Below are 14200 nucleotides of genomic sequence, written 5' to 3'. Positions count from 1 at the left end.
AATTATTGTTTTCCTATGGTTGAGAAGCATATTTTGAAAATCTGAGATGACAGTGTTGTTTACAAAAGGCTAAGCTTGAGAGATGGCATATTTATTTCATTTCATTTGCGATTTTCATAAATAGTTAACGTTGTGTTATGCTAATGAGCTTGCTGATAGATTTACACAATCCTGGATACAGGGGTTTTTTCATAGCTAAACGTGACGCAGAAAACGGAGCGATTTGTCCTAAACAAATAATCTTTCAGGAAAAACTGAACATTTGCTATCTGAGAGTCTCCTCATTGAAAACATCTGAAGTTCTTCAAAGGTAAATGATTTTATTTGAATGCTTTTCTGTTTTTTTGTGTAAATGTTGCCAGCTGAATGCTAATGCTAAATGCTACGTTAGCCATCAATACTGTTACACAAATGCTTGTTTTGCAATGGTTGAGAAGCATATTTTGAAAATCTGAGATGACAGTGTTGTTAACAAAAGGCTAAGCTTGAGAGCTAGCATATTTATTTCATTTAATTTGCGATTTTCATGAATAGTTAACGTTGCGTTATGGTAATGAGCTTGAGTCTGTATTCACGATCCCGGATCCGGGATGGGGAGATCAGAAAGGTTAAAAGCTTGTAGAATTAAAATTCTGCAAAATGACGCAGCATTTCATAAACTTTACTGTGGGGAAGTTGATACACTATATACAAGAGTATGTGGACACCCCTTCAAATTTGTGGATTCAGCTATTTCAGCCAAACCCATTGCTGACTGTTGTATAAAATCGAGCACACAGCCATGCAATCTCCTTAGACAAACATTGGCAGTTGAAGGGCCTTACTGAAGAGCTCAGTGACTTTCAAGGTGACTTTAAAGGTGGCATCATAGGATGCCACCTTTCCAACAAGTTAGTTCGTCTAATTTCTGCCCTGCTAGAGCTGCCCCGGTCAACTGTAAGTGCTGTTATTGTGAAGTGGAAACATCTAGGAGTGATAACGACTCAGTCGCAAAGTGGTAGGCCCCATAATCTCACAGAACGGGATCGCTGCATGCTGAAGCATGTGGCGTGTAAAAATCATCTGTCCTCGGTTGCAGCACGCACTACCGAGTTCCAAACTGCCTCTTGAAGCAATCTCAGCACAATAACTGTTCATCAGGAGCATCATGAAATGGGTTTCCATGGCAGAGCAGCTGCACACAAGCCTAAGATCACCATGCGGCTGGAATGGTGTAAATCTCGCAGCCAATGGGCTCTGGAGCAGTGGAAAGGAGTTCTGGAGTGAGGAATCACGCTTCACCATCTGGCAGTCCGGCGGGCGAATCTGGGTTTGGCGGATGCCAGGAGAACGCAACCTGCCTTAATGCATAGTACCAACTGTAAATTTTGGTGGAGGAGGAATAATGGTCTGGTGCTGTTTTTCATGGTTTGGGCTAGGCCCCTTAGTTCCAGTGAAGGGAAATCTTAACGCTACAGCATACAATTACATTCTACATGATTCTGTGCTTCCAACTGTGGCAACAATTTGGGGAAGGCCCTTTCCTGTTCTAGCATGACAATGCTAAAACCATTATTTGCACAAAGCGAGGTCCATACAGAAATGGTTTGAATGAGATCGGTGTGGAAGAACCTGCACAGAGCCCTGACCTCAATTGGAACACTGACTGCGAACCAGTCCCGATTGCCCAACATAAGTGTCTGACCTCACTAAGTCCCTGCAGCAATGTTCCAGCATCTAGTGGAAAGCCTTCCCAGAAGAGTGGAGGTTGTTATAGCAGCAAAGGGGAAACCAACTCCATATTAATTACCCTTTCGGCAATGACTGGTTTCACGCCTCCATAAGGTAAAATAGATTTAAAACAAGTGAAATTTAAATATACAATTCCTTTATCCAAACGGATTGCTAATTTACCTAGCTCTTATAAATAGCTCTTATCAAGTTGTAAATTACAGTGCATGGAGAATGATGTTATTTCTATTGGAAAAAATTGAGTATATGCTTTTTCCACTTGGAACCCGGCAGGTTTGCTCTTCTTTGGGTTAGGAGGCAGTATTTTCACGTCTGGATGAAAAGCTTGCCCAGAGTAAACGGCCTGCTATAAAGCCATAAAAGCTAGAATATGCATATTATTAGTAGATTTGGATAGAAAACACTCTGTTTCTAAAACTGTTTGAATGATGTCTGTGAGAATAACATAACTCATATGGCAGGCAAAATCCTGAGGTTGGTTGATTTTCAACTCAGCTCCTATGGAAGATATAGTGGGATATTGGTAATGTTGCACTTCCTAAGGCTTCCACTAGATGTCAACAGTCTTTAGAACCTTGTCTGATGCTTCTACTGTGCAGTGGGGCCGAAGGAGAAGGGAATGAGTAAGGTCTGCCATGAGCTGACCATGCTCTGGCCATGCGCGTTCACATGAGATTGAGCTCTGTTCCATCGCACTTCTGAAGACAATTTGGTTGGAATATTATTTAAGATTTATGTTAAAAACATCCTAAAGATTGATTCAATGCATCATTTGACATGTTTCTACTGACTGTTACGGAACTTTGACATTTCGTCTGTTTTTAGTGAACGCGCTTCGTGACTTTGGATTTGTTTACCAAACGGCCTAACAAAAGTAACTATTTGGACATAAATGATGGACATTATTGAACAAAACAAACATTTATTGTGGAAGTGGGAGTCCTGGGAGTGCATTCCGCCGAAGATCAGCAAAGGTAAGTGAAGATTTATAATGCTATTTATGACTTTTGTTGACTGCATAATATGGCGGATTTATGTGTGTCTTGATAGGGCTCTGAGCGCCGACTCATATTATTGCATGGTTTGTTTTTTCCGTAAAGCTTTTTTGAAATCTGACACAGCGGGTGCAGTGGAACTAAAATTCCATGCATAACACGTGTATCTTTTAGCAATGTTTATTATGAGTATTTCTGTAAATTGATGTGGCTCTCTGCAAAATCAAAGGATGTTTTGGAACTATTGAACGTAACGTGTCAATGTAAACTAAGATTTTTGGATATAAATATGAACTTTACAGAACAAAACATACATGTATTGTGTAACATGAAGTCCTATGAGTGTCATCTGATGAAGATCAAAGGTTAGTGATGAATTTTCTCTCTATTTCTGCTTTTTGTGACTCCTCTCTTTGGCTGGAAAAATGGCTGTGTTATTCTGTGAATAGGCACTCACCTAACAATTGTTTGGTTTGCTTTTGTCGTAAAGCCTTTTTGAAATCGGACACTGTGGCTGGATTTACAACAAGTGTATCTTTAAAATGGTGTAAAATACATGTATGTTTGAGTAATTTTTAGTATGCGATTTCTGTTGTTTTGAATTTGGCGCCCTGCAGTTTCACTGGCTGTTGAAGAGGTGGGAAGCTACCATCTCATGTACCCTAGAGAGGTTACGTCAAGGTCAGAATATGGCGTATCTGTAGACAGCCACACCTTCATTTCTTAGATCTCCACCCAGAACGAATAGCAGGTGAATAGCATGCTATTGTTGTGCTGAAGTTCAAGGTCAGAATACAAATGGAGAGCAAAATGCATAAAAAGGAATAACATTCAATTTAAGGGTACTTAACTCAGGTCGGAGTGGGGCCATAATGCACAGTTCTACTCACTTGTTTGAAGCTCTATCTTGCTGCAAGTTGGTTAGTGCAGCAAGGTTATTCCGTAAGGTTCTCAAACTTGCCAGTACCTACACAGGGCAGGATGCAGTTTGGAACATCAGACACTATGTGAGATACAGTATTGTCAACAGCAATACATATAAACTAAGAAATTAATTTGTTTACACACAATGTCTTAGTTTACCCCAAACATTTTGTTGTTTACCTCATAGTAATACACTGCTCAAAAAAATAAAGGGAACACTAAAATAACACATCCTAGATCTGAATGAATGAAATATTTTTATTAAATACTTTTTTCTTTACATAGTTGAATGTGCTGACAACAAAATCAAATGATCAATGGAAATCAAATTTATCAACCCATGGAGGTCTGGATTTGGAGTCACACTCAAAATTAAAGTGGAAAACCACACTACAGTCAAAATGAGGCTCAGTAGTGTGTGTGGCCTCCACGTGCCTGAATGACCTCCCTACAATGCCTGAGCATGCTCCTGATGAGGTGGCGGATGGTCTCCTGAGGGATCTCCTCCCAGACCTGGACTAAAGCATCCGCCAACTCCTGGACAGTCTGTGGTGCAACGTGGCGTTGGTGGATGGAGCGAGACATGATGTCCCAGATGTGCTCAATTGGATTCAGGTCTGGGGAACGGGCGGGCCAGTCCATAGCATCAATGCCTTCCTCTTGCAGGAACTGCTGACACACTCCAGCCACATGAGGTCTAGCATTGTCTTGCATTAGGAGGAACCCAGGGCCAACCACACCAGCATATGGTCTCACAAGGGGTTTGAGGATCTCATCTTGGTACCTAATGGCAGTCAGGCTACCTCTGGCGAGCACATGGAGGGCTGTGCGGCCCCCCATAGAAATGCCACCCCACACCATGACTGACCCACCGCCAAACCGGTCATGCTAGAGGATGTTGCAGGCAGCCGAACGTTCTCCACGGCGTCTCCAGACTGTCACGTGTGCTCAGTGTGAATCTGCTTTCATCTGTGAAGAGCACAGGGCGTCAGTGGCGAATTTGCCAATCTTGGTGTTCTCTGGCAAATGCCAAACATCCTGCACGGTGTTGGGCTGTAAGCACAACCCCCACCTGTGGACGTCGGGCCCTCATACCACCCTCATGGAGTCTGTTTCTGACCGTTTGAGCAGACACATGCACATTTGTGGCCTGCTGGAGGTCATTTTGCAGGGCTCTGGCAGTGCTCCTCCTGCTCCTCCTTGCACAAAGGTAGCGGTCCTGCTGCTGGGTTGTTGCCCTCCTACGGCCTCCTCCACGTCTTCTGATGTACTGGCCTGTCTCCTGGTAGGACCTCCATGCTCTGGACACTACGCTGACAGACACAGCAAACCTTCTTGTCACATCTCGCATTGATGTGCCATCCTGGATGAGCTGCACTACCTGAGCCACTGGTATGGGTTATAAACTCAGTCTCATGCTACCACTAGAGTGAAAGCACCGCCAGCATTCAAAAGTGACCAAAACATCAGCCAGGAAGCATAGGAACTGAGAAGTGGTCTGTGATCCCCACCTGCAGAACCACTCCTTTATTGGGGGTGTCTTGCTAAATGGCTATAATTTCCACCTGTTGTCTATTCCATTTGCACAACAGCATGTGAAATGTATTGTCAATCAGTGTTGCTTCCTAAGTGGACAGTTTGATTTCACAGAAGTGTGATAGACTTGGAGTTACATTGTGTTGTTTAATTGTTCCCTTTATTTTTTTGAGCAGTGTATATAGTACCAGTTAAAAGTTTGGGCACACCTACTCATTCAAGGTTTTTTCTTTATTTTACTATTTTCTACATTGTAGAATAATAGTGAAGACATAACTATGAAATAACACATATGGAATCATTTAGTAACCAAAAAAGTGTTATGCAAATCAAACTACATTTTATATTTGAGATTCTTCAAAGTAGCCGCCTTGATGACAGCTTTGCACACTCTTGGCATTCTCTCAACCAGCTTCATGAGGTAGTCACCTGCAATGCATTTCAATTAACAGGTGTGCCTTGTTAAATGTTTATTTGTGGAATTTCATTCCTTCTTAATGCGTTTGAGACAATCAGTTGTGTTGTGACAAGGTAGGGGTGGTATACAAAAGATTACCCTATTTGGTAAAAGTCCATATTATAGCAAGAACAACTCAAATAAGCAAAGAGAAATGACAGTCCATCATTACTTTAAGACATGAAGGTCAGTCAGTATAGAAAATGTCAAGAACCTTGAAAGTGACGTCGCAAAAACCAGCAAGTGCTATAATGAAACTGGCTCTCAGGAGGACCGCCACAGGAAAGGAAGACCCAGAGTTACCTCTGCTGTAGAGGACAAGTTCATTAGAGTTACCAGCCTCAGAAATTACAGCCCAAATCAATGCTTCACAGTTCCAGTAATAGAAACATCTCAACATCAACTGTTCAGAGGAGACTGCATGAACGTGGCCTTCATGGTCGAATTGCTGCAAAGAAACCACTGGTTGTGCTGCTGCTCCAGTTTCAACTGTTCTGCCTGCGGCCATGGAACCCTGACCTGTTCACTGGATGTTAAATCTTGTTCTGGACCTGCTGTTTTGTACTCTCTCCCTCTACCGCACCTGCTGTCTCGAACTGAATGATCGGCTATGAAAAGCCAACTGACATTTACTCCTGAGGTGCTGACCTGTTGCACCCTCTACGACCATCTGACCCTGCTGTTCATCTATGAACGTTTCAACATCTTGGCCATGTTCTGTTATAATCTTCACAGCCAGAAGAGTACTGGCCACCCCTCAGAGCCTGGTTCTTCTCTAGGATTCTTCCTAGGTTCCTGCCTTTCTAGGGAGTTTTTCCTAGCCACCTTGCTTCTACATCTGCACTGCTTGCTGTTTGGGGTTTTAGGCTGGGTTTCCGTATAGCACTTTGTGACGTCGGCTGATGTAAAAAGGGCTATATAAATACATTTGATTGATTGATACTAAAGGACACCAATAAGACAAAGAGACTTGCTTGGGCCAAGAAACACGAGCAATGGACATTAGGCTAGTGGAAAACTGTCTTTTGGTCTGATGAGTCAACATTTTAGATTGCTTTGTCTTTGTGAGATGCAGAGTAGGTGAACAGATGATCTCCGCATGTGTGGTTCCCACCGTGAAGCAGTCTGTGATTTATTTAGAATTCAAGGCACACTTAACCAGCATGGCTATCACAGCATTCTGCAGCGATGCGCCATCCCATCTGGTTTGCGCTTAGTGGGACTATTATTTGTTTTTCAACAGGACAATGACCCAACACACCTCCAGGCTGTGTAAGGGCTATTTGACCAAGAAGGAGAGTGATGGAGTGCTGAATCAGATGACCTGGCCTCCACAATCACCCGACCCCAAACCATATGAGATGGTTTGGGATGAGTTGGACTGCAGAGTTAAGGAAAAGCAGCCAACAAGTACCCATTATATGTGGGAACTCCTTCAAGACTGTTGGAAAAGCATTCCAGGTGAAGCTGGTTGAGAAAATGCCAAGATTGTGCAAAGCTGTCATCAAGGGAAAGGGTGGCTACTTAGAAGAATCTAAAATATATTTTCATTTGTTTAACACTTTTTTTGGTTAGTACATGACTCCATATGTGTTATTTCTTAGTTTTGATGTAATCACTATTATTCTACAATGTGGAAAAATAAATAAAAACCCTTGAATGTACACATTTTTTACTGGTACTGGTACATATATATATATATAGAGAGAGAGAGAAAGAGGTACTGATGATGCAAGTGAAGTATATCAGTCCCCAAAAATGTAACAACCTACTGGGCACAGACGTCAATGCCACGTCTATTCCAAGTTGGTTCAATGCAATTTCATTGAAATTATGTGGAAACAATGTTGATTTAACCAGTGTGTGCCAAGTGGGAAAGGTCTAATAACTAATAAACATCATGAATGTAAAGCATACTGTAATGATAAGACACTGACCTGTGCAAATGGCGTGACTTTCAAGTCATCCCCATGGCTGTAAGAGAGGAAGAAGAGAAGGAGGAAGATTATTAATTTACTATGTGAAAACATACACAATCACGGCTCTCCTTTCTAATTGGAAAAGTAACAATGAGAAAAATCTCATTCATGTTAAGGTATCACATTCATTTGTCAACACAGATTAACCATATACAGAGATAGAATTAAAGAAATCAATATACAATTATGTTTTGATATTTATGATTATATTTTGGGAAATGTTCAATGTAGATGTTCTGTATTGGAATATAGGGTTTGTCTGTGTATCAAGGTAAAGCAAGGCAGGGGAAAATACACACTGTCAAAGCAAACAGCATCAAATCATGTAAATTAAATGTCATCCAGATCCACCAGTGAATGGGGAAGTATCAGATGTGTGGGGAGAGAGGCAGCAGGACCATTGAACCAAGTGAATAGCAGGGCCTATCGAGCTGGCTTAGAGTTGAGGAGCTTGGTGATGCAGAGATATTCCAGGTTTATATGATCAGTCCACACTAGGAATGGATGTTCCGCCCCCTCTAACCAGTGCCTCCACTCCTCCAACGCCATCTTCACTGCGAGTAGTTCTCGATTTCCCATGTCATAATTCCTATCAGTGTGACTGGAATCAGATCTCCTCTCCCTCCTACGTTCCTGTAGCCGTCTGTAGCCGCCCAAGGCGATTAGAGAGTCGAGATCCATGGGCAGCTCCCGGCGGCGAGCTCATCTTTAACCTCCTCTGATAATCCATCTAGTAACATGTCGAACAGAGATTCTGGGTTCCAGGCAGTCTCGGCAGCCAACGTGCGGAAATCGACCATCTTGGTGAAGTAGGAGTAGCTTCCGAGCAGCCTCTCTTCCGGTCAACGGAGAATCAAACACCTTTTTTAACTCCGCCATGAACTCCTCCAGACTGAAGCACACGGTGGATTGTTGCTCCCACACTATTGTAGCCCAGGCAGGAGCCCTCCCGGACATCAGCGTTATCAGGTATGCTATCTTCGAGTGGTCTGAGGGAAAGAAGAGGGCTGCAGCGGGAAGATGAAGGAGCACTGGGAGAGAAATGCCTAACAGGTTCCTGAATGTCTCCGGAGGAGGTAAGCTGGGTTCTCGGGGAGCCGGGGTGGGCTGGGGAGACGCGCTGCTGACAGTGGGGTTACTGAGAGGCTGGGAGGTTTGTGGCTGGCTGCCTAATAAATCATTTGTGGAATTGCCCCAGCAATGTATTGAAAGCGTGGTCATGATATTCCGCCAAGGTCTGGAATCCTTCCATAAGATTTTGAAGTAACTCCTTGTGTCTTCCAATGGTGGCTCCTTGGGAGCAGATGGCGTTGCGGAGCTGGTCCAAGTCTTCTTGGTCAGTCATGGCCGTTTCGTACTGACAAGACTCGGGAAAAGCCCCAGATGCAGACACAGGAGGCAGACAGATGTTCATTACAAAACAGGGGGCAGACAAACGGCAGATCAAGGGCAGGCAGAGGTCAGTAATCCGAGAAAGAGTCAAACAGGGACAGAATGAAAGGCAGGCATAGGGTCAGGGCAGGCCAAATGGTCAGAACCGGGAGGACTAGAAAACAGAAACTGAAGCTACTGGAAAATGGCAAAACATGCTGGTAATACCTGACAAGATGAACTGGCAACCGACCAACAGAAAACACAGGTTTAAGTACACAGAGGATAATGGGGGAAAATAGGAGACACCTGGTGGGGGGTGGAGACAAGCACAAGACAGGTGAAACAGATCAGGGTGTGACAGCCATTCTTTGTCCAATTCAATCTGACCCAGTAAACGGAGGTACTGCAGAAAAGGCCCATGGAGTTGGTGGAATAATCCTTTAATTCATGGGCACTTGCTCAGCTCGGCCAGGGGCGCATTATTAGGTCAGGTGGAAATGTCCACCAGATCTCAAATCATTAAAAGGAGTAAATCACCAATCGCCCGATCTCACCTCTTTCTCTTCCTTAACCCAGTCTAATCCAGAAGATCTGTGCGTCCATGAATCCACCCAAATCTACCGAATCTGTTACCTTTTCATCTGAACGATCAGAGCGGCCATCAGTTATTGTTTATAGTTATTAGCGCGTAGCGCGGCTTGGAGCGCACGCGTCATAACAAGTGTAACTTGTATCAATCTTTATGAATGGTTGGCCATGCGCTTGTTCAGTTTAGCATGTTAGGCTGCAATGAATGGGTGGATTCCCATAACACAGCATGCATGCATTCCCTTACTAACACACAGAAACTGTCCCAAGCATGGATGTGTGTACTCAGAGGAACCACACACACTGGAGGAATCGGGTGGCAGCTTCTCGATAGCCACCCCAGGAAGAAGTGCTTTTATGTGGGCATTAGTGCATGTAGATGCAGGGTTGGGTAAGGAAAGACAGAGGGTTAGGAGCAGATCAGATAGATTCAGTGTTGTTCCGTCCTGGTCACAGAGATCCAGACAGGGTATGCAGGCTTTTGTCAGGCACTAATACACCTGATTCAACAGTGTTAGGTTAAAACAAAAAACAGCATGCCCTGGAGAGCACAAGGACCAGGTTTGACGAACCCTGCCTCAGAAGGTCCATCCCAAAAGATATGAGATATCACTATCAAAGTGTTCATTGAGCATAGTCATATGTTCATTCCCCTTTTAAACAGGAATTGTCTGTACGTATTGCAAAATAAGTTGAACGTAGCCTGGATGTCGTAGCCAGACTGTTTGAGCAATCGACAAGGTTGCATGATTTCCAACAATGGCTCCGAAGCAATAATACACTGGCACCCAGGCTAGGTTGAAAGTGCAACATGGCTGGTCGTCCATCCTCAACTCCTTCAGGCTGCTGGAGACATATCAGTTACACGTCATTATGGCATCACCTGATATCGGGCATGATTACAGAGCTCCCATGGGCCTTTACATGTTGCACACAGAGTTTTGAATTACCACGACTGAGCAAACGAGCCTCCTCTGAGTCAAATAAAACACTGTTGTTCACTGTTGTTCATTTTGTCGAAAAGACACAGTCACCTTCTCAAATGAATTTGTGCATACCACAATATTGTATATGTTTTAATGTAGTTTTGGTTCTGATAATGTAATGGCTTTAGATTTAGCGTAATATGTACCCCCATCTGCTGACAATATGTATCCCCATCTGCTGACAATATGTATCCCCATCTGCTAACAATATGTAGCCCCATCTGCTAACAATATGTAGCCCCATCTGCTGACAATATGTAGCCCCATCTGCTGACAATATGTAGCCCCATCTGCTGACAATATGTAGTCCCATCTGCTGACAATATGTAGCCCCATCTGCTGACAATATGTATCCCCATCTGCTGACAATATGTATCCCCATCTGCTGACAATATGTATCCCCATCTGCTGACAATATGTATCCCCATCTGCTGACAATATGTATCCCCATCTGCTGACAATATATATCCCCATCTGCTGACAATATGTATCCCCATCTGCTGACAATATGTAGCCCCATCTGCTGACAGATTGATGGCAACACATTCCAATTCTGTGGATGTTTGTCGAAGCAAAATTGTGTTTAACATCTGTAGGTATCTTGCATTTTCATGTGAGAATTCTGATTGAATAGATGACCAGTGTACAAAAATATAAAAACGCCTAGCTTTGGTCCAGGGCATTATCGCTAGCTTCGCTACTATTTTGTAAAGGAACACACACTAACGCTCACTGGACCACAGCAACCAAACGCCTAATATTGCGATGACTCCAATTCTGTTCAAATTAATATTTGTAAAGGAGGTAATAAAATAATCAGGATGGAGTTGGAGTAGAAGGAAGTTTCTAAAACTTCTTCTATACACGCCATGCAGTCTTCTGAGCAAATATGAGGCCCAGATTACAGTACTGATCTCAAGTCTAAACCCGTAAGTAAACCAGACTTTGATCCATCCATTCATGCCATGGAAAGGTGCACCACTGGAGGATTTGGGGGGTTTAGACTCTCAGTAAACTACACACAATACCCCAAAATAACAAAGCAAAAACAGCTTTAAAAAGAGAAGGTGAAAAAAACAAATACCTTATTTACATAAGTATTCCGACCCTTTGCTATGAGACTCAAAATTGAGATCAGGTGCATCCTGTTTCCAATGGTCATCCTTGATGTTTCTACAACTTGATTGTAGTCCACCTGTGGTAAATTCAATTCATTGGACATGATTTGGAAAGGCACACATCTGTCTATATAAGGTCCCACAGTTGACAGTGCATGTCAGAGCAAAAACCAGGCCATGATATCGAAGGAATAATCCGTAGAGCTCTGAGACAGGATTGGGTCAATGTAACCATGTAACCAAGCATCATGCTGTGGGGGTGTTTTTCAGTAGCAGGGACTGGGAGAATAGTCAGGATCGAGGCAAAGATGAAAGGAGCAAAGTACAGAGAGATCCTTGATGAAAACCTGCTTCAGAGCCCTCAGGACCACAGACTGAGGCGAAGGTTCACCTTCCAACAGGACAACGACCCTAAGCACACAGCCAAGACAAAGCAGGAGTGGCTTCAGAACAAGTCTCTGAATGTCCTTGAGTGGCCCAGCCAGAGCCCAGACTTGAACCAGATCAAACATCTCTGGAAAAACCTGAAAATAGCTGTGGAGCAATGCTTCTTATCTAACCTGACAGAGCTTGAGAGCATTTACAGAGAAGAATGGGAGAAATGTGTAGCATCATACCCAAGAAGACTCAAGGCTGTAATCGCTGCCAAAGGTGCTTCATCAAAGTACTGAGTAAAGGGTCTGAATATATATGTAAATGTGATATTTAATATATTTTTAAAATATATTTGCAAAAAGAAATTGTCTGTCATTATGGGTTATTGTGTTATCATGACGTTGGCCTCTTGGGTATAACAAGTCCCATCCCCCTCTCCCTGCCTCTCCCTTGCCTCCTTCAATTAAGCTGCTGTGGTCAGAGAGACGTCGTAAATTCCTGAGGATCTCCTCATGGACACACAGTATAGAGAGAGTACATTTTCATAGAGAACAAAGCAATTCCTTCCACCTCACAGAACTTGAGGTACGAACAAATTTCATGTTCCGGAGAAAGTATAAAAGATGGGTGAAGAATCCAGCTACGAACTGGTCTGTTTGTCACAACTTGGGGAAGCTCATGGGAGATGGTGTGGCCACATTACCATAACGCTGTTTATATAATAGCCTCAGATATGAGGTTTACATCTAATTGTTGTATAAGATGAATGAGTGAGTATGATACTGTTTGTAAAAGTGTATGATTTTGGCTGTTTAATGAAGGAAAACTCAAAAAGGGAATTGGATTTGAACTAAATCAGAGGACCGCCCCTGAGCCCAGTTAGGGTCAGGCGTCCTGGGACAGCCCTTTTCTGCCAATCCGAATAAAACCCAACTTTGAGAAATGATCACCAGACCATGTTTTTCTCCATTAGGAGGAGACAAAGGTTGTAGACCATTGCTGAATCTTTTAACCATACCACATGGTTAAACTCTTAGACTATCGATACTGACAGAATAAGAACAAGTCTTTGATATTAATTACTAGTCTGCAGCTAGGAATTCGGTATCATTGAACGCGAAGAACGACAACCGCCGAAACATCCATTCTATAACGAAACAAATGAATGTCACTCTTAACTATCCCTTTTAACCACACCCTAGAGAGAGGGAGAAAGACGGACAATTCTACAATAGAAACAAACTTTTCACCGGAGATCAAGACGACACACTGAGCGTAAATATATATATTGATTGCAATTGTTCCCGAATGAGTGAGCGTTCATGTGTAAAGGATTAGCATTTCAATTGTTATAATTATCAACTCTGTAGTGACTTATTAGTCGACCCCCACTTCCCCTTTTGTCTAACAAGCCGCCATGCCAGTTTAGCCCACTAGGGCACATTCTCCTATCATTTCATGTAACCATATTTACTGTTTGTTTATGCATTTCTGTGAATTACTTAGTTAGTAATAAATAAATGATTTAAGACAATTGATGTGTGGATGACTCATAGTGAAGACTGGGTTTGTGCAGATAACCAACAATTTACGACGTTTGGAATGAGACTAACGTGAGGTAAAGTAAATAATTCATTAATTCGAAGACTAATTGATCAGATAAAATATCTGATAAGTTATTTTAAGAAATGATAACTTTGTAATCTGAATATTTGTCCTTGGTGCCCCGACTTCCTAGTAATTACGGTTACATGATTAATCAGTCTAATCGTGTAATACTAATTACAAAGAATCTTTGATAAAAACTATGTCTTCAGTTTAATGATAGTGTTACGCCCTGGTCTTAGTATTTTGTGTTTTCTTTATTATTTTGGTCAGGCCAGGATGTGACATGGGTTTATTATGTGGTGTGTTTTGTCTTGTTTTTTTTGTAGGTATTGGGATTGTGAATTAGTAGGGTTATCTAGAAAAGTCTATGGTTGCCTGAAGTGGTTCTCAATCAGGTGTTTATCGTTGTCTCTGATTGGGAACCATATTTAGGCAGCCATATTCTTTGAGTGTTTCGTGGGTGATTGTTCCTGTCTCTGTGTTTTGCACCAAATAGGCTCAGTCATTTGTTTTTTTCTTTTCACTTGTT

Source organism: Oncorhynchus mykiss, chromosome Y, assembly GCF_013265735.2.
Source record: "Oncorhynchus mykiss isolate Arlee chromosome Y, USDA_OmykA_1.1, whole genome shotgun sequence".
In the NCBI taxonomy this organism is placed as follows: Eukaryota; Metazoa; Chordata; class Actinopteri; order Salmoniformes; family Salmonidae; genus Oncorhynchus; species Oncorhynchus mykiss.
Note: the sequence above shows the minus strand (reverse complement) of the source record.